Below are 20,000 nucleotides of genomic sequence, written 5' to 3' on the forward strand. Positions count from 1 at the left end.
CATGGTCAAGGAAAACCATCGCGGGTGTGTGTGAACGCCTCCACTGACTTGTAATTGAACAGCAGCGGTTCAAAACCGTGGTGGCTTACACCGCCGCTAGTGTGAAGAGGGACTAACTCTGCCGTCTTGACAATTTTTATCCTATTTTGTTTATTTTATCTTATTCTTCCATTACTCGTTTGTTCATTTATCTTTTATCAAGAGTTCCCTCCCACCTGTTTCTCGATTGGAGTAATTAATGAACACGAACAAAGCTCGACTTTGATATTGGTAATCGATATTGCTGAGCAGTTTACACAGACCAAACCCAATGATGAAGGATGCTTCTTTTATGCTGTCTACTGCGTTTTAGGTCACCCTGTTGGACGACAGATACTATGGTTTATCGACAGAATTTCACCCGGAAATGATGAGGATTCTGGCCTGGTTTGCCGCCAGGCAATTTTATTCACCCAAAAGGGAGAGGGAAGGATAGCTGTCAAAATGTTAAAATCTGACAACCAGGCGTGTTCGTTCAGCTGAGGGAATCCTTCAGAAGTGACGGTGTCACGGCCTCGATTGCTCGCAAATCCGCGCGTGGAAATCCACGCCAACTCCGGCGCGTAACCTTATGTGACCTCACATAAGGCAGGCATAGGCTACATTACCTGTGGCACGGTAACGTCCTCCATGGCTTTGATTATTTCATTATGGTTAGTGTAAGATGACGTTTTTCAGCTGAGAGGTCAGAGTTTTGGGGGAGGAGGAAGAAGAGAAAAAAGGAGAAAGAATAGAAGGAAGAAGAAAAGAAAGAAGAAAAAATATTTAACAGCTTCGCTATGGTAAAGGCCTTGAGAGACTTTGTCCTGGCTGGGACCAAATCGATCGAGACTTCATTTGGCATCTGGACGTATATCCTCCGACGCCATTCAGAATAAAATTTAAAAATGGCGCCACCTTAGTCAAGAAATGCCTCCTTACTACTGGGTAACGCTTCCGAAGTTACTAATCCCGGTACTCTGCAGGTCGTCAAGGAGATGTATAAAAGAATGAAACAGTTACCCATCTGCCTACGCCCCCTGGGGGAGGAGAAATGTTCCTAATGGGTATATTTACACCCGAAGTTCACCATGATTCACTCATGCATTGACGTAGGGAAATGTTGACAAAGGAACGAAGCTAAATCTTCCTTCAGAGAATTCCGAATTGGCACGCATGAGCACAATTCCTTTCACCCTAAACTACTTCAAAAAGATATGCCATCAGCGAGAGACGTTGGCGTGTATATACTAGGGTATATACTGTGTGTGTGTGTGTGTGTGTGTGTGTGTGTGTGTGTGTGTGTGTGTGTGTGTGTGTGTGTGTGTGTGTGTGTGTGTGTGTGTGTGTGTGTGTGTGTGTAACTAACGGCGCATAGCTGCATGCTGAGAGAAATGTGCATATATAGCTGCAGTAGATGAATAGGGAGGTACAAATCTATGGAAAGAGTGATGCCTGATGAATAGGGAGATACAAATCTATGGAAAGAGTGATGCCTAACTCTACCCTATTCATCCTAACTTCTCGACAAATGCGGATGTAAAAGTTTTCGGGTTTTTACGTCTTCTTTCATACCTTTATTTATAAATTTATCTATCTCCATATATCTATTTATTTATTCATTTACTTCGTTCATTTATTCACGTATCTGTCTGTTTGTTTATGCATGTTTTTTTATATTTTTTCTTTTAATGATTTATGTACTTTATATTTTTTCATTTTACATCGTTATGGACTTAAATGTTTCCTCACTATGTACTCAGCTACTACAAATCATTGTAAATAACTGGAAACTGAAGAAAAAGGCCAGAAATGCATAAATACAAGTACATTGTATAGTACTATACCCTCTTCTTCCATCTGTTTTTTTGTTTGTTTTTTTTTACTGTTAATGAAAATTTGGTTAAAAAATTTTAGCTTTCAGTGAGCCAATTTTTCATAATATTCTCATCGTTTTTTACGCTAAGTCATATTGCATTGCTTCTGACCCAGGTATTAGGCGGGAGTGCAAGATAAACTTTCATACAGAGACCATGAGATGAAATTAGCGAGAAGATGTTTGAATGACACTGATTTTTTTATATATAAAGTTGACGATTGATGAATTATTTTGGATGAAGAAATAGTAGAGTCAAATAATATGTGACAAATTAAGGTCAGAATTGATCATTAGGAATAAAGAGATTAGACCTTATGAGCATAGTTCTTATCCTGTATACTGCAATATATAGACACATCTCATAAAAGCCGTGTAAGAGAAGCGGCACTGCAGTGGATGGGCTGTATCTTGCTGCATTCCTTCTGACCCAGGCAGTGGGCAGGAGACAGGAATGAACTTTCATCCACAAGGAGCTAAGATGAGATGGGAAACAATGGGTGACGGATGGGAGTGGAGTGGGTGGGAGCGGATGTAAACTTTTGCTGGCTACCTCACCCATAAGGGGGAAGAGACCTTTAACCCATTAAACTCCGATGACAAGATTCCTTGTCATTTGGTCAAATAAAAACAAAAAATCATAAAACACCAAAATGTTTGATCAAACACCAGAAAAATATGACGTCAGTCCTCGCGCGAAGCGAGTACTGACGTCATATTTTTCTGGTGTTTGATCAAACATTTTGGTGTTTTATGATTTTTTGTTTTATTTGACCAAATGACAAGGAATCTTGTCATCGGAGTTTAATGGGTTAATATATAAATAGGTATAGCTTTATGTTGAAGTGTGCTGATACGGTCTCCGTTTTCCAACAACTCAAAAATTTAACCCTTTTCTTGTGTTTCATATGTTCCCACTGGACTTTAATCAGCTGAAAAAAAAACTCATCAGTACAAAGGTCTCCGCTTAACCCATTCAACTCCGATGACAAGATGTCTTGTCATTTGGTCAAATAAAACAAAAAATCATAAAACACCAAAATGTTTGATCAAACACCAGAAAAATATGACGTCAATCCTCGCTTCGCTCGCAGCGAAGCGAGGACTGACGTCGTATTTTTCTGGTGTTTGATCAAACATTTTGGTGTTTTATGATTTTTTGTTTTATTTGACCAAATGACAAGACATCTTGTCATCGGAGTTGAATGGGTTAAAAAAAAAAAAGTGTTATTTTACAAAATGTTTGTGTTTGTTTCCAGTTTCTTTATGTACCGACCTTTGCCTTGCTGCCGTTTGCTCAATCGACATAAAAGCATTTCCCTAATCTAATGACGCCAAACACAATTTTTCGATCATCTGACTTATGGTCTATCGCTACGTTGCCCATACGAAGTCTGGGTCGAGGTATTGCTTTTGGTTGAGTTTGTTTTCTTGGCCGATTGTTACGGTAGAAAGGCTTAATCAATTAGCACGAAGTTGAAAAGAAAGAAAAACTCTACACGTCCCGATTCAGTTTTAGGAATAATCTGTTCAAAATCGAAAACACAAGAAATATTAAAAAAAATTACGTAACTCAATATTTTTTCATTTGCTTCAAGCAATAATTAACATATCCTTTATTCTACTTCATAGATAATATTTTCCATTAGAATAATTAAGATGCACAGTATGACCTTCAGTGATAAATGTAAAATTCCAGGTTAAAGATTTTAAAAGTTCCTCAACCCAAAACTGCTGCAGACAGATGTTTCCTAATATCAACATACAGGTGGTCGCATCGAGTAATTGACCTTCAATTACCTTCACAGGTCAAATTCAAGTGAGAAACCCTTAGTAGGGCAAAACCTCGTCATTTGCGGTGAGTCACCATTTTTTTTTTTTTTTTCAAGACCGATGTTGGGTCACCTCCCCACCTGGCAGACTATCGGGAACCAAAGCAGCGAGCCCGCAGCGGATCCCGGTAATCGAACTCAGGACCACCTGCTTATAATTCAAGATTGTATCCACTGGTCCTTGCTGATAGAGCTCTAACTCGAAACCTGTCGTAAATAGATGTTTACTATTACAAGCCCACCGGCTGCGCCGGCCAGGCTTCGCCTGGGGGCTTGGCGCTTCGCGCAAAGCTCGCTTCGCTCGCGGGCGCTTCGCGCCCTAGGGCTTCGCCCCTGTTTAAACCATGCTCTTATTTCTTGCAGTAAGGATATAGAAAGGCTAATAAAAGAATCAATACATTTACGTTTTTTATTCACTCAGACACACACCTTCTTAGGAAAAGGCGGAGAAGTAACATAACCCCCTGAAGAGTGCCCCTCTTCTTTGTCTTCTTCGGATTCACGGCTTCTCTTCGGGAAGCCATCGGAGCTACTTTCGTCATCGCTAGAGCGGTTTAAAGCCACCATCACAGCCTCGATCTCCTTCTTCAGCTTTTCCTCCAGCTTTTCTATTTTCGAGAACAGGCGGGCGCTAACATATTCCGCCATTCCTCCTCTGAGATTTTGTGTATGTCTTCCGGGATGTTGTTTGTCCTGTCGGACTCGTCCACTTCCTCGGGAATGCGGGTAGCCGCAACTAAAGACGCTTTTGTGGGCCCCTTTTCCTCCTCTTCTCCCTCTAAATAATCCTCGAACAACTCTCTGTACACCACGTTAACAGCAGGCCGTGGGGCAACACTTTTTCCAGCCCTTCGCCAGCCCGTATAGTACACCAAAGAGTCTCGGTGATTTCTTTGCGGTTCTCGCGTGCATTTGTTATTTTCTCTAGTGCTCCGGCACGTACTTCTGCATCCTCGGACAGCCCGGGCAAGAGGAAGCTACCTTCAGGGTCTTTCTCACGCAATCTCATCAGCTTGGCCTCCTTATTGATTTCTGCGGTCCTCTGCTTCTTTCGTTGTTTTTCCGCTTTCTTCTCCTCTCGTTTCCTTTTTCTTGCTCTTTGTTCTTCCTCTTTTTCTGCCTTTTTCAGCTGTCTCTGTCTTTTCCGCTCTTCTACCTCTGCCCTCTTTTCTGCCTGCTTCTGCTCTCTCTGTCTTTTCCGTTCTTCTTTCTCTGCCTTCTTCCGCTCTAGCTCACTTTTCTCGACCACTTCCTTTTCTCTCGCCATCAGCCTCAACCCCTCTGTTAGCGGGCCGACACCAAAATCAGAAGAGGGAACGGAAGACGCAACCTCCAAAGGCTCCGCCATCTTTTTCTCCTCCTCTTCGTCTCCCGGAGGCTCCGCAGCTCTCTTTTCTTCTTCTTCGGCACAGTCACGGGAACGCCCCCGGACCTTCGCCGGGCTGCCTTTATGGCGTATTTTCTTGCTCTATTAAACCGGCTTTTAGCGGCTAAAGACCTCTCTATGTAGTATTTCTGGTATTGTGTGTGATCACTCCCGCCTCCGTTGGTCCTGAAGTTTTTGTAGCCGGCAAAGTAATGTTTCATGAAGCCTTTTGCTCTTTCTTCGGAGATCACCTCGCCGGATGGCTCCAACGAATCGAGCAAACCTTCATCATAAACTAAATCTTTCCGCTCCTTTAATAGCTCGTTAAAAGTCAACAACTTTCTCTGGAAGATCCTATCGATTCTTTCACTTGAAAACACTTTAAGTCCTCGTAGAGGTGAGAAAACTCCTTCTTGTGTTCCTCTTTTAAAGCTTTCATCCGTTTGCTGTCGTTCTGCAGCTCCTCCTTCGGGATCTTTACGAAAAACACCTATAGCGGGGGTGTCCCGCTTTTCGTAGTGTGCGCGACCGAAACGGGAAACGAATCAAAAACGGGTCAAGGTTTAAAAATTATATTATTGATTAACGCACTAGTTTTATACGGTACAAAATAACCTTTGCTTTAACACAATCAATTCAGTACGAAGTTAAACTAACCTGACATCTGGTGGATATAAAGTTACCCGGCATCATTCGTATATCTTTTATCACTTTCTCTAAACTTTTGGTCCTCTAAGATCATCTTGGAAAGGAGGCTGCATGTGTTTGTTAACTTAATCACTGGGACGATGAATACCATGGACTGGTAAACATTTCTTTAAAGAAGAGCACTGTCGTATTTCGAGCTGAAATGTACTCTCATAATTTTTCTATAATTGTTCTTATTGTCAGTTTGGTATAAAAGTTCATCAAAGATCAAAGTATCATCCAAAAGCAGGGTTTTTTTTTATTTCAATGTCTTTATACAACCAATATCCTTATTTCAAGGTTTATATGTCTCATTTATAATGTCAAACTGAACTGGTCAACAATAAATCTCTGCGCCATCTTCCTTAACCACTTTTTCTCATTCGTTCTTTCCAAAGCAAATTTTTTTTTTAGCAATATTCATCTGGGGCCCTCCTTACGAATATTTAAGTGTTTACAGTTAAGCTATGGTATTTGATGACATAAAAAAAAAAAAAAAAAATACAGTAAAAAAAAAAAAAAAAAAATCTTATAACTGCATTTAAGCAACGCCTTCATTAACGACTTCTCAAGAAATCATCAGCTGTCTCCCGAAGAGCTAGTCTGAGTTGGGCCTAATTAAAAAATTTTACCGCTCCGTGCAGTTTCCTTTTAACGATTCAAACTTCTCCCCTCCCACCGTTTCTCTTTTCTCTAACTTTTGTTCACATAATCAGTTCAACTCGCTTTATGCCGAACCTGCGCTCCAGTATCTTTTTCCTACGCTGGGATACTTTCACTCCACGTTGGATTACTTTCTTTGCGCGCTGCCTCCTCTGCATTCCACTAACCCAGCAACTTCATTTGCACCAGATGACGGTGAGGAGTCTACGCCAGGAGGCGCTGAGCTGCAGCTGAAGATGTCACTTTTGCCCTATAATGCGCTTAAAGGGAATGTTGGGGCAAGTAACACTTACTGCAACTGAGAATCGGAGAGAGATGCGGGATTCGAACCCACAACTGTGTGAGTATGAGGGTTCCATTCATCTCGTCCTGCCATTTCATTCACCTCCAATCACACCTCACGTGATGGAATAGGTTTAAAACGTATCCATATGAGCTTCCTTCGTTGTGGTGGTGATTTCATTTCATTCTGGCTCCCGTCGGGCTATCTCGTTCTTCTCCGTGGCGTTTCACTACCACCACCATCACCACCAGTAGCAAAGACACTAAACCTCCAACTCATCCACTAGATGCTCTTCTCGTCTAATTTCAACCTAAATATCTTTATTTCCCATTTTCAGTAACTCATGTTTCTAGGCGCTGGTCAACCTAATCATTCGATACGTCTGCATAAACTACTATTCTATGGTCACTCGTGTACACACTCTTTTCTATAACAAGGCCAATATGAGTTAAAAAATAAATAAAAAACAGAAAGCTGGCTCACCTCTCATCCCCACTGTGTGTGCTTCTCTTACTGTCGGGAAGAGGGTGAGGCTACCCTTCCTTCAAAGGGATTATTTCCCCTTGAAGGATGGATAGCCGACGTTTTATTATAATTATATTAAATTATGTTTTGTTATGTATTATATTATACACATGCAGGCGTGTACTGTATGTGTGTATATAATTATATATGTATATAAAACAATGGGACTCGTCTCCATCTTCTCTCTTGGTGTCTTTCCTTTAAGGATTTTCTTTCCCCTAAATGTATTTCTACCCCTTTCCTTACACTTAGGATATATACACACACATACATACAAACACAAACACACACACACATTATATATATATATGTTCACTCCCTCCACATCTGCCTTCCATACCTCTTTTACTAGTCTTTCTTCACTCATTCTTTCCATGTGTCCAAACCATCCTAACACTCTTTCATCAACCCTATCTCCCAGCTCCCTTTCCACCCCTGTTCTCCTCCTCACCTACTCATTTCTCACTCTATCTAGCCTAGTAACCCCCATCATACTTCTCAGACACCTCTTGAGATGAGGTGTCTTTCTTCCTCTCTTATGTTCCATGTTTCTGCCCCATACATGTTGGCACAATCACTCCTTCATACAGTCTTCTCTTAGCATCCATTCTCAAATGTCATTTCCTCATTACACTTTTTAATCCACCAAGGCATTTACTCGCTTCTCTCAATCTACATTCTACCTCCACCTCCACTCCGCCTTTTCCTGCCACATTTGTACCCAAATATCTAAAACTATCCACTTCCTCCAGTCACCAAGATAAGATCTCTCCTAAGCAAACTTAAAGAAAATAAGTCAAATGTTCGTCGTATAGAGACTATATGCAAGAAGATAATCTAAAATGAATCTTCTATAGCTTTTAACCTCGTCTGCCTACAAGAAAAGATCCTACCTGGCTACACACACACACAAAATTATATATATATATATATATATGTATATGAGTGTGTGTGTGTATATATCTATACTTATAAAATTCTGATAATCTTGTTTGTTATCTTGCTTTCTTGAAACCGTTACCCAGCCAATCAGAAGAGATATGATGTCACGACTGAGGAACAGCCAATCAGAAGAAAAGACATGACGTCACGACTGAGGACCAGCCAATCAGAAGAGATATGACGTCACGACTGAGGACCAGCCAATCAGAAGAAGAGATCAGAAGAAGAGATATGACATCGCGACTGAGGATCAGCCAATCAGAAGAAGAGACATGGCGTCACGACATCATATGATGCGTAGTGTTCCAAGCAACGACATGACATCACAATCTTCTGCATTTCACTTCATATAACAACGTATCATTTAAAATTTTATTTGACCCATATGCATATAAAATTTTCATATTCAGTATTTAAAAGTATAGCCAACTCCTGAGTTAGCATCTATGAGACACAATGAGCTTATCAAAATATTACGAACCGTATAAATCATATGATGCGTAGTGTTCCAAGCAACGATGACATGACGTCACAATCTTCTGCATTTAACTTTTTATAAGTAATCAAGTCACTGCCTTCGTCTACTGAATAAAGCATTGTCTTAATAAAGATTTATTGACCATTTTATTAATAACGTATCATTTAAAATTGTATTTGACCCAACGGGTCACGGGTGGTCTAGTATGTGTATGTATATATATATATATATATATATATCTATATATATATATATATATATATATATATATATATATATATATATATATATATCCAATAATTTTCTGACAGTCGCATGCAGGATTCGAACCAACTGCTATCGGCCTCCCGTAAGATCACCTTCCCAGAGCCTTAGACCACTACACCAACAGACTGTCAGAAATTTATCGGATTGATGTCGCTGTTACTAGCGAATTTTTCTCATATATATATATATATATATAAATATATATATATATATATATATATATACATATATATATATATATATTATATATATATATATATATGTATATATATGAGAGAGAATGTGGGTGGGGAAGGGCAAACGAAGATGTGTTAGGAATAGAGTTTATTGCCCTAACGTTGCGACCATCTTGGTCTTCTTCAGAGGACTACAGCAATAATCTTAAATATATATATATATATATATGTATATATATAATAATCTTAAATATATATATATATATATATATATATATTATATGTATATATATATATATATATATATATATATATATATATATATAAAATCAAGTAACGTAGGTGTCGTAACACATGAATAAAATAAAAGTTTAACCCACTCTCGGAGAAAGATAAGCTGAGATACGGAGTAAACCGCATAGTTCGACCACTAACTGTGGTCCTCTTCAGCAGTAACAATTATAGGGTACATAGAGAAGGGGTTATATTCAGAGGAGGAAGTTACAGTGGGGAACTCAGTAAGCCTCAGGTCACTTGCCCTGAGTGAGGTCGGACGTTTCGTCCTGTGGAGATGAATTTATTAACTGCCATACTAGTAATGGCATCTGGTGACCTTTGACCTTTAGAAGTATTATAATTTGGAAACTGTTTTATTAATGAGGACTCAATAATTTTTCTTTTGAAACTACAATGTAATTTGTATACTGTATTCTTTCAATCTATTCTGTGATCTAAAAGACTAGAATGGAGGAATACAGCTGAGTTTTCTTGGCCGTATTTTAAAGAGTCTTTATGTTCTTTGATCCTAGTAGGTAGATCACGTTCGTTTGTCCCCAGTACACTTTATCACAATCGAGACATGGTATCTTATATACTCCGGGGTTGTCCTTATTAGATGTTCTGTGATGGACATTTACTACTTTTTTTTTATATTATTTGGGTAACTAAAAGTGATCCTAATTTGGTTACTAGATACTAATTTAGATGCGGCATGTATAGATTCATTATAAGGGAGTTTAATATTTGATTTTTCCCAGACAAATTTTGTGTTGGAATTGGTTATTCTAAAATAACTAGGTTTGGCTTTGCTAAGGGCTTTTGTCAAAAACCAGTCTGGGTAGCCTATTTTTAGTAATTGAGTGCGTACTGATTCAATTTCTGAGTAGAGAAATTCCGGGCTGCAAATTCGAAGAGCTCTTAAATAAAGGCCCGAGGCAACACTGTATTTGATATTATCCGGATGATTACTGAAAAAATGTAAATAACTGCCCGTATGAGTAGGCTTCCTGTATACAGCAAAAGACAAATTTTCTGGACATCTGATCATTAATATATCAAGAAAAGGTATTCTTCCTTCAATTTCCCATTCTACTTTAAATTTAATGTTATGTGCTAAATTATTGAGACTATCAAGAAAAACGTTGAAAGAGCCCCATTTGTCATCCCAGATAGTGAATACACCATCGACATATCTGAACCAGAACATGTCGGCTGGTTTGATACCAGGTAAAAGTACGCACTCAAAATATTCCATATATAGATTCGCCAACACCGGGGAAAGGTTGGAACCCATGCTGCAACCGTACCTTTGCCTGAAAAAAGAATTATTGAAAGAAAAAACATTGGAGGTAATACAAAGACGTGTTAAACTGATCAATTTTGAAACTGAAAGGGGAAGATTATCTTGTAACGGTTGCAACTTGGTTTCCAAAAAACTGAGAACATCTTCTACATTTATGTTTGTGAATAGCGAAACTATATCGAGACTAAGCAATTTGCTGTGTTCTGGGATTTTTTGTTTCTTAATTTTATTTGTGAAGTCCTCAGAATGTTTAATGTGGGAGTTGGAGAAACTTCCTACGAAAGGTTAAAGAATTTCCGTGAGCCATTTGGAGGTCTTATTTGTGCAAGAATTCCTGTTTGATATAATTGGTCTAAGGGGAATGCCTTCTTTGTGGAGTTTAGGGAGACCATAGACATTTGGTAGCTGAGGGCTGATAACTTTTAACTTATTGAATAAGTCGTCTCCTATTATTTTGCGGGCTTGCTTGTTAAATTCAGCTGCGGTGGACTCAAGGGGATTTTTAGTAAGTGATTCAAAAGTATCCTTATCTGTTGACAAATCAAGGGCTTTGGCTTCAGAATCACACTGATCGAGAAGTATTAATTTCCCCCCTTTATCTGCTCTAGAAATAATCATGTTGTTGTGGTTACTTAAACTCTCCACTGCTTGTTTAAGTCGTTTAGGTAAACCACCATCTTGTTTAAAACAATCTGCTATTCCTTGCAAGAGTACACTTTTAAGACAATGCAAATCTTTTTCAAAATCATTTGATGCAATAAATCTGTCAAAACCAATTATGTCATCACGAACATGGTTGTTATCAGGTTTCAATGCGAAGCCTACACCAAGACCTAACACCTTCAGCTAACAAATATCTATGGTCTCCCTAAACTCCACAAAGAAAGCATTCCCCTTGCACCAATTATACTTTTACTTCATAAAGATCTATTTATTTGATTATATATCTTTTACTTTTTATTTTACTTTGTGATCTCATATATATTATTCTTTTATTTCATAAAGGTTATATTCATATGTTTCTTTATTCATTTATATATTTATCTATTATATCCATATGAATTTTATTATATACATATATCTTATATTTTCTGCATATCTTATCTAAATGCTATTCTTTTATGAAGCCTTATTTATGTACATACATATTTATTTATCTATTTATCTAATTATTTGTTTATTTTTCCTTTATTACTTTTTTGGTCCTTTCAGTTTCTTGTTTTAATTCTTATTAATTTCTTATGTTTTTTATTCATCTATCTCCGTATTTACTATATATATATTATATATATATATATATATATATATATATATATTATATATATATATATATATATATATATATATGTGTGTGTGTGTGTGTGTGTGTGTGTGTGTGTGTGTGTGTGTGTGTGTGTGTTTTTTCACACACACACACATACACACACACACACACACACACACACACACACACACACACACACACACACACACTCACAGACTTGCTTGGGCATACTTCGTAGGTGTAGTAGTTGGGGTTGTCGTAGTAGTAACACCGATTTCCTCTTATTTTATTTGTTGTTTTTTGACATTTCTTATTAGTATTACTTTCTTATTTTACTAGTACTTTCAATAATGGCTGTAGTACATGTTCTGGTTGAGGAATTTCATATTCATCTGTGTTGAAGTGAACCGCCTTTGGTTGTGATTGCTTTCGTGGTAGTTTTTTGGGTTTTGAATTTGGAAGCCTCCGCAATTTTGGTTTTGGTGGCGATAGAAAGAGTTGCTTGGGCATACTTCGTAGCTGTAGTAGTTGGGGTTGTCGAAATAGTAATACCGATATCCTCTTATCTTATTTGATGTTTTTTCTGGTGTTCCGAATGCCTTTTGCCTCTGGTTTGATGGTTGATAGTGTTTGGTATGGTAATATGGTTGGTATTCGTCATACCATTGACCTTGGTACTACTGAGGTCGTGAGCTTCGGGAACCGTATTGCCCGTTTTGGAAATTGGTTTGTGTTTTGTTTTTTGGGCGGTTCTCTTTCTTTTCGTTAGTGTTTTGGCGAGTCTTTCTTGCACAAGCTTCTGCCATTTTCTTCTTCGCTTTCCTCTGGAGGGAGGAGTTGGTCTGGGTTTCCCCTCCGAATCCGCCTTCTTCCTCTTCTCGCCTGACTTCGGCCAAATACATTTTGTATTTCCGCGTTCGGCGTTCTTTGTGGGGGGCCATCTCCTGCGCCTTCTCTTCTTCTTGAAGAAGAAACGCGTTTTTCACTTCTCTCTGGAAAGAGACTTTGAGGTTTTCCATGAGTGAAAGGGCGAGGAAAGGATTCCTCTTCTTTAGTTTTCGGGTATTTACTTTTTGACCCACACTGGCTTTGGCAGTTCCTGAAGCTTCTCCAGAAGCTGAAGAACTGTGTCCTCCCACTCGAGGACTTCTTCTCTTTATTCATACTCGATGTTCGAGATTTGAAACTCGAGACACACTCTTCGATAGATTCTTCAGATGGGAAGGGCACCTTCTGGTACTTTGCCTTCCTTGAATTTTGATCCGTGGTTCGAGCTCCGCCTTTTTCCTTTATCCAACTTCTTCAAAATATCTTGTTTCCTTTCATAAGATTGTTCTCCAACTTCGGGGCCCTGAATTTCTTCGTATTTCCTCAATCTTCCGTTGGTTTTCGGAGGGTGGTGCCTCTTCGAAGTTCCAAAATAAGCTTCTCATCTTCTCTTGATGCTTCCTGTGCTGAGGCTCTGCAGCACACTAAGGTCAGCCAAAGCCTCGAAGCACCGTTTCAAAGCTGCCCTAGGGGCTTCATTGAAGCCCTGAATGAACTCGGTTCAAACTCTTGATCATTCTTGTGCGCTTCAACATCCTCTCGACATTCTTCAGTTGTTTTTCAAACTGGCCGTGTTCGGTCATTTTGTCTAACTGAATGAAGTCAGTTTATGATTTAACATTCTTTTGCAGTTAACTATGACGGCGTGAAGTTGTCTAGAAGGATAGCGTGCTGGTTAAGTTACTTTCCAAAGGGATCATTCAAATATTATTAAGATGGATGTGATGGTAACCCTGACGGGAAAAAGTAGAAATTATTATATATATATATATAAATATATATTTATATATATATTTCTATATATATATATATATAATTTATATGTAATATATATAATATAAATATATTTAATATATATATATAATATATATAATTTATATATATATTATGTATATATTATCTATTATATTATATATTTATATATTTTATATTATATTATTCTTCTAATGAAAGGAAAGATTCATACAAAAATTGTGCCAAACGCTTCATTTTTGTCATATTTCTATTCCAAGTCAATGGATAAAGAAAAGAAGCGAAAACGCGAAAGGACTGTTAAATTTGACCCGCTACTCCTGGTGACGTTCATGTCGCAAGGTTATTGTTTGGAGATTCTTCGTGAATTTTTGAGTCTTTCCCCGAAGGAAACGCATGTGTGTGTGTGTTTGTGTGTGTGTGTGTTGTGTGTGGGTGTGTGTGTGTGTGTGTGTGGGTGTGTGTGTGTGTGTTTGTGTGTGTGTGAGTGTGTGTGTGTGCCGCTGTGTGTGTGTGTGTATGCGCGCGCGCGCGCGCGTGTGTGTGTGTGTGTGTGTGTGTGCGTCCGTGTGTGTGTGTGTGTGATGGGTGTGATAATTCTTTGTGACAGTGGCACTGTAGGATTGCAAACCATTGCTTTTCGGCTACCCGTCTGATTAGCCTCACAGAGCCTTTAACCACTCCACCACAGAGGACTAGTCTCTATGATGGAAGTGGGTGATCTCACGTGTGGTCGAAAGGAGTGGGTTTTTTTCTTAATTATGTCCTTGATTGCTTTTTCATCCCTTTTTGTTAGGCATCACCTTTTTGTAGGGCATCACTTTTTGTAGGCATCACTGCCTCGCAGCTCCTTCATGTCACAATGTGGAGGAAACAAACAATTTTTTTTCGCGAGTGAACTTAAACCCAGAATATTACTGTAGATATATGGACGATTTATTCGTAGTTTACATTCTCCAGAGAGCAACCTGGAAAAAATTAAAACTTGCGTCTACAGGACATTTCGGGTTTGAATTTCACAGTAGAAATGAACACAAATGGTAAACTTTCCTTTTCTCTGATGTCTTGGTTGATTCCCACCTCTACTAATTTTATTACCAGTGTTTACCGTATAAGCCCACCAACTTAGATAAAATGTTATGAACGGTAACAGCGAATAGCAGTGATAGTTATAAGAAAGGTGTTATTAGAGCCATACGTCAGAAGAGCTATAAAAGTAATGTTCGTCCTGGGAAGCTACTACCATGCAGAACTCCAGCATGTACGACCAAATGCTCACCCAAGTAATGGTTATGCTAACTGTGGATTTTGACCGCATAACCAATAAATTACTGTGTGAAACTTGGGTCCAACCCATGCGGCCATTAAGCCTAATTTTTATTAACGTTTTTATATCGTAACCAACACCTCATGTGATGCCTACAAAAGGAGGATGAAAAAGCAATCAAGGACAATAAATTTAAGAAAAAAATTGTCACCCCAACTAAAGAGAACCCATGAGATCCGAGTCCTTATATACTATCGTAACCCTAGGAACCTGTTCAATGGTGATGAAAAACAACTGTAATAGTCGAGCTGAGACTTTACATCTAAAGCCAACGTGGTGTATTTTTTCAAATGTCACAGCCGAGAATTGCAACGTCTCGCAATATCACATACGTCGGGGCACACCAGATGTACTCTCATGCCGGATACACTAACCTTTCACCTACAGGACGGAGCGATCAAGGACCATTATTCATAAATGTTCACAATAAAAATATTGACAGAGAAACCACCTTAGTTCAATGTACCAAAATTATTGCGTTAACAATGAGGAACCCTAGAAGGTTGAAAAACTCTTGGAGGCATTCCACTATAAATATTCAGTCGGGGACATGGGACGACCAGCATTAAACTGACTACAGTAGCCGCTAACCTGAGACATCGCTACATTGAGGTCCCCTCACCCCCTCCCCCTCCCCTCCTACCCCCCCCCTCCCCCTCCCCTCCTACCCCCCACTCCCCCCTCCCCTACTCTACCCCCAACTCCCCCACCTCTCAGACGATTCCGCCAGACTCCGTAATGGGAACTCGGATAGCAGTTTATTGTATTTAAACCTTTCTCTCTCTCTAATCATTTGTACTTTCCTTTTCCTTGTAGACGTAAGTATTTACTCTAGTTATATATCTTTTGTTCTTACCTGTTTATATGTAGTTGTATTTAAGTAATTTCTTTTGTAACTTCTATGTACGAACATTAGTTTTCATTATTACAGAATTTTTGTCGATCCTGATGATGTCTAATTGAAGACGAAAGCTCGAGAATATTAAATGGAAAACTTTGGAGAACTTGTATCAGCTCACCCTACAACTGGAAAAAAGTTGATAAGACAAATAGAAAACATTAAGAAAAAGTTTAACAATTGTCAGAATGCTGTCGTATTTAATTCTACATGCATCAAAGAAAACCTGCTTCCTTACTTCACGAATATATATATATATATATATATATATATATATATATATATATATAAAATATATATATATATATAAGAGGGCTATAGCTATTAGCCGAAATATAGAAGTTGCACTTTCTTCTAAAGTTTTCTTTTATTCCAACTGTGGATTCTTCGTGATAATATTTACAAATGTGCTACAACATTTTGTCTAAGTGATATATATATATATACATATGTATATATATATATATATATATATACAGTGTATATATATATATATATATATATTATATAGGCTTCCAAAAGAGCCTTTAGGTCCATAACTAGATCGGATGCAAAAAAAATTATAATAACGATAAGTAAATAAATAAAAATTACGATATTATAAATAATAATAATGAAATTGTTAGAGAAATAGGTAAAGTTAAATAATAAACAAACATGTAAATAGTAAATAATAATAAATTCACAGATAAATGATAATCAATGATAACCATCCACACAGTTTTGTATCATCAGCAAATTTATTATTTGTTTTTTTATCTATCATCTATGCTTTATTTTCAAATTATTTTCCCCTGTATTTAATTTTTTTTTTTACATTTTTTAACTTCTTAATTCTTTTTCTTCTATTTCTTGAAGACTTATTTACTTATCTATTTATTTCTAATCTGTTATATATATTAACTCTATATGTTTGCATTTTTTTATTAAACTTTAGTTATACGTTATCCTTTTTATTAAACATTTTTTTATTTATTTTCCTATTTATATACATATTTGTTTTAAAAGATTACTTTTTTGTGTTCATATACACTTGTTGTACATTTTTCGCCTTCTGTTTATGTTTCATTGTTTTATATCATGAAGGTTTATTTATTTACATATTCACTTTTTCAAAAAAAAATATATATATATATATTTATATTTATATTTATATATACATAAATATATATATATATACAAATATATATACATATATATATTTATATTTATATATACATATATACACATATATGTATATATACATTCATGCCTATATATATATATATATATATATATATACATATATATATATATATATATGTGTGTGTGTGTGTATGTGTGTGTGTGTGTGTGTGTGTGTGTGTGTGTGTGTGTGTGTGTGTGTGTGTGTGTGTGTGTGTGTGTGTGTGTGTGTGTGCGTGTGCCAATTGCTTGGAGGCAGGCAAACGTTGTTCCTGTTTTTAAGAAGGGAGATAGATTGTCTATATGCATTTACAGGCTAATCAGTTTGACATCGGTTATTGGAAAAATGCTTGAATCAATAATAGTAATTAGACTCAGAGAACACATCGAAGGGTATAATTTAATTCGTGATTCACAGCATGGTTTCTCCAAGGGTAAGTCATGTCTTACTAATCTTCTATCCTTTTACACTATAGTATATGAGGCGTCAGATAACAATGATAACTACGATGTTATTTACCTTGACTTTAGCAAAGCGTTCGACAAGGTGACTCACCAGAGACTACTAAATAAAATCAAAGCCCATGGCATAGGAGAAAAAGTGTGAGAATGGATTAGAGCTTGGATTAGTAACAGAAAACAGCTGGTCACCATAAATGGAATAAAATCTAGGTGGGGCAATGTTACTAGCGGGGTCACCCAGGGCTCGGTTTTGGGTCCCTTGTTGTTCATTATGTACATAAATGACTTAGACGATGGGATAAATAGTGATGTTAGTAAGTTTGCGGACGACACTAAAATAGGACGCCTAATTAGGTCAGGAGACGACGCAGAGATTCTGCAGGATAATCTTAATAAATTGTTAACATGGTCGGAGATATAGCAAATGAATTTCAATATCTCTAAGTGTAGCGTGTTAAACGTAGGGCTACACAACCCCAAAAATAGATACATCTTAGATAACACGTTTTTAGACAATTCTGAGTGCGAGAGGGACTTGGGAGTTCTAGTGAGTCCGGACCTTAAAACCAGGAAGCAGTGCATTAGCGCCAGAAATAAAGCTAACAAAGCATTAGCTTTCATGCTAGGACGGTAACGAATAGTAGTGCAGAGGTAATTATTAAACTCTATCTAGCGATAGTTAGACCCATCCTTGACTATGGGGTACAGTTTAGGTCTTAGTCCTACAGAATGGACATCAATTCACTAGAGTCAGTACAGAGAAGAATGACCAAAATGATACATGGACTTGGAAATTTGCCTTACGAAGAGAGGCTTAGGCACCTAAACTTACACTCTCTGGAAAGACGCAGAGTGCGGGGTGATCTAATAGAAGTGTTCAAGTGGATCAAAGGCTAAAACAAGGGAGATGCAAACAAGATCATCATAATAAAGCAACAGGAAAAGACTCGCAGCAATGGGTATAAACTGGACAAATTTAGATTTAAGAAGGAAATAGGCAAGAATTGGTTTACTAATAGGGTGTTCGATGAATGGAATAAACTTAGCAACCATGTAGTAAGCGCTGAAACTATCAGTTGTTTTAAAAAACGATCAGACAACTTTATGGATGGGGACGACAGGTGGTGATGGATACGGAGCTGCCTAGTTTAGGCCTTAAGGTCTCTTGCAGTCTCCTTTATTCATATGTTATGTTCTTATATATATATATATATATATATATATATATATATATATATATATATATATATATATAGATATATATATATGTATATATATATATATATAATTTTTTCTTTTTTTCTTTTCTTTTTTCTTTATGCCATTGCATGATTTTTTAGACCTCCTGCCTCGGTGTCCAACCAGTCTGGACTGCAGCTTCGCAGTCGTCATGCCAATACACGTTGATGGAAGGGTTTCGAAGTTGTCCTTGTTGCATCTGTATTCGTATGCAGCTCACTCTTCGGAGAAGCAGATTTGTTTGGCTACATTGTTTGCATCTTTTGGCTTTGTTTCTACCGGCGAATTTTTCGATAGCATAAGTTCAACTAATTTACTTTTGGGACAAAAAAAAATCACTTTGTTGACCAGTGTTATTTTATTGGGCGTTCCTCCCTACTTTTCTCCTCCTCCTCCTCCTCCTCTTCCTCCTCCTCAGCTGCCAGAGACGTTTTGGCCCATGACGAGGCCGATTTTTGAAAAAAAAAAAAGCTGGAGTAGGGGGTTTGGGGGAAAGTTCGAGTCCTCGTCTAATCGTACCTGAGCGGCAAGTTTGGTCCCCTGCACTGGGTCATCATGTCAACCTCTCGCATTTTGGGATTTGAAGTAAGAGGAGGAGGAGGAGGAGGAGAAGGACGAGGCGGAGTAGGTGGAGGCGGAGGAGGAGGAAGAGAAGGAGGAGGAGAAGGACGGGAGGGAGGAAGAGGGGAGGAGGAGGAGAGGGATGATGACGATGAGGAGGAGGAGGAGGAGAGAAAGGGGAGGAGGACAAGGAGGAGTAGAGAGAAGAGGTGTTCGATGGTCCTCCAACGAAGTCAATGTTAGGTCGAGGGCGACCTTTTTTTCAATTAGAGTGAAAATACAGGAATAAGAGGATGAGATGGAGAAGAAGATGTAGGAGAGAAGGGCTTGAGGATGAAGATCTGGAGAAGAATAAGATGAAACGAGGAGGAGGAGGAGGAGGACGTAAAGAGGAAGGGAAAGAGGTAGAGAAAGTGGAAAGAGAGGAAAAGGAGGAGATGTGAAAGGGAAAAAAGGAATATGAGAATATGTATTTATTTACAGTCATCATATAAATTTGCATATATTCTATTTTACACATGCATACATACACACACCTATATATATACCGTATATATATATATATATTATACATATATATATACATATAT

The sequence above is a fragment of the Oratosquilla oratoria genome, chromosome 2 (genome assembly GCF_046742065.1).
Source record: "Oratosquilla oratoria isolate Oo_2021 chromosome 2, ASM4674206v1, whole genome shotgun sequence".
NCBI lineage: Eukaryota > Metazoa > Arthropoda > Malacostraca > Stomatopoda > Squillidae > Oratosquilla > Oratosquilla oratoria.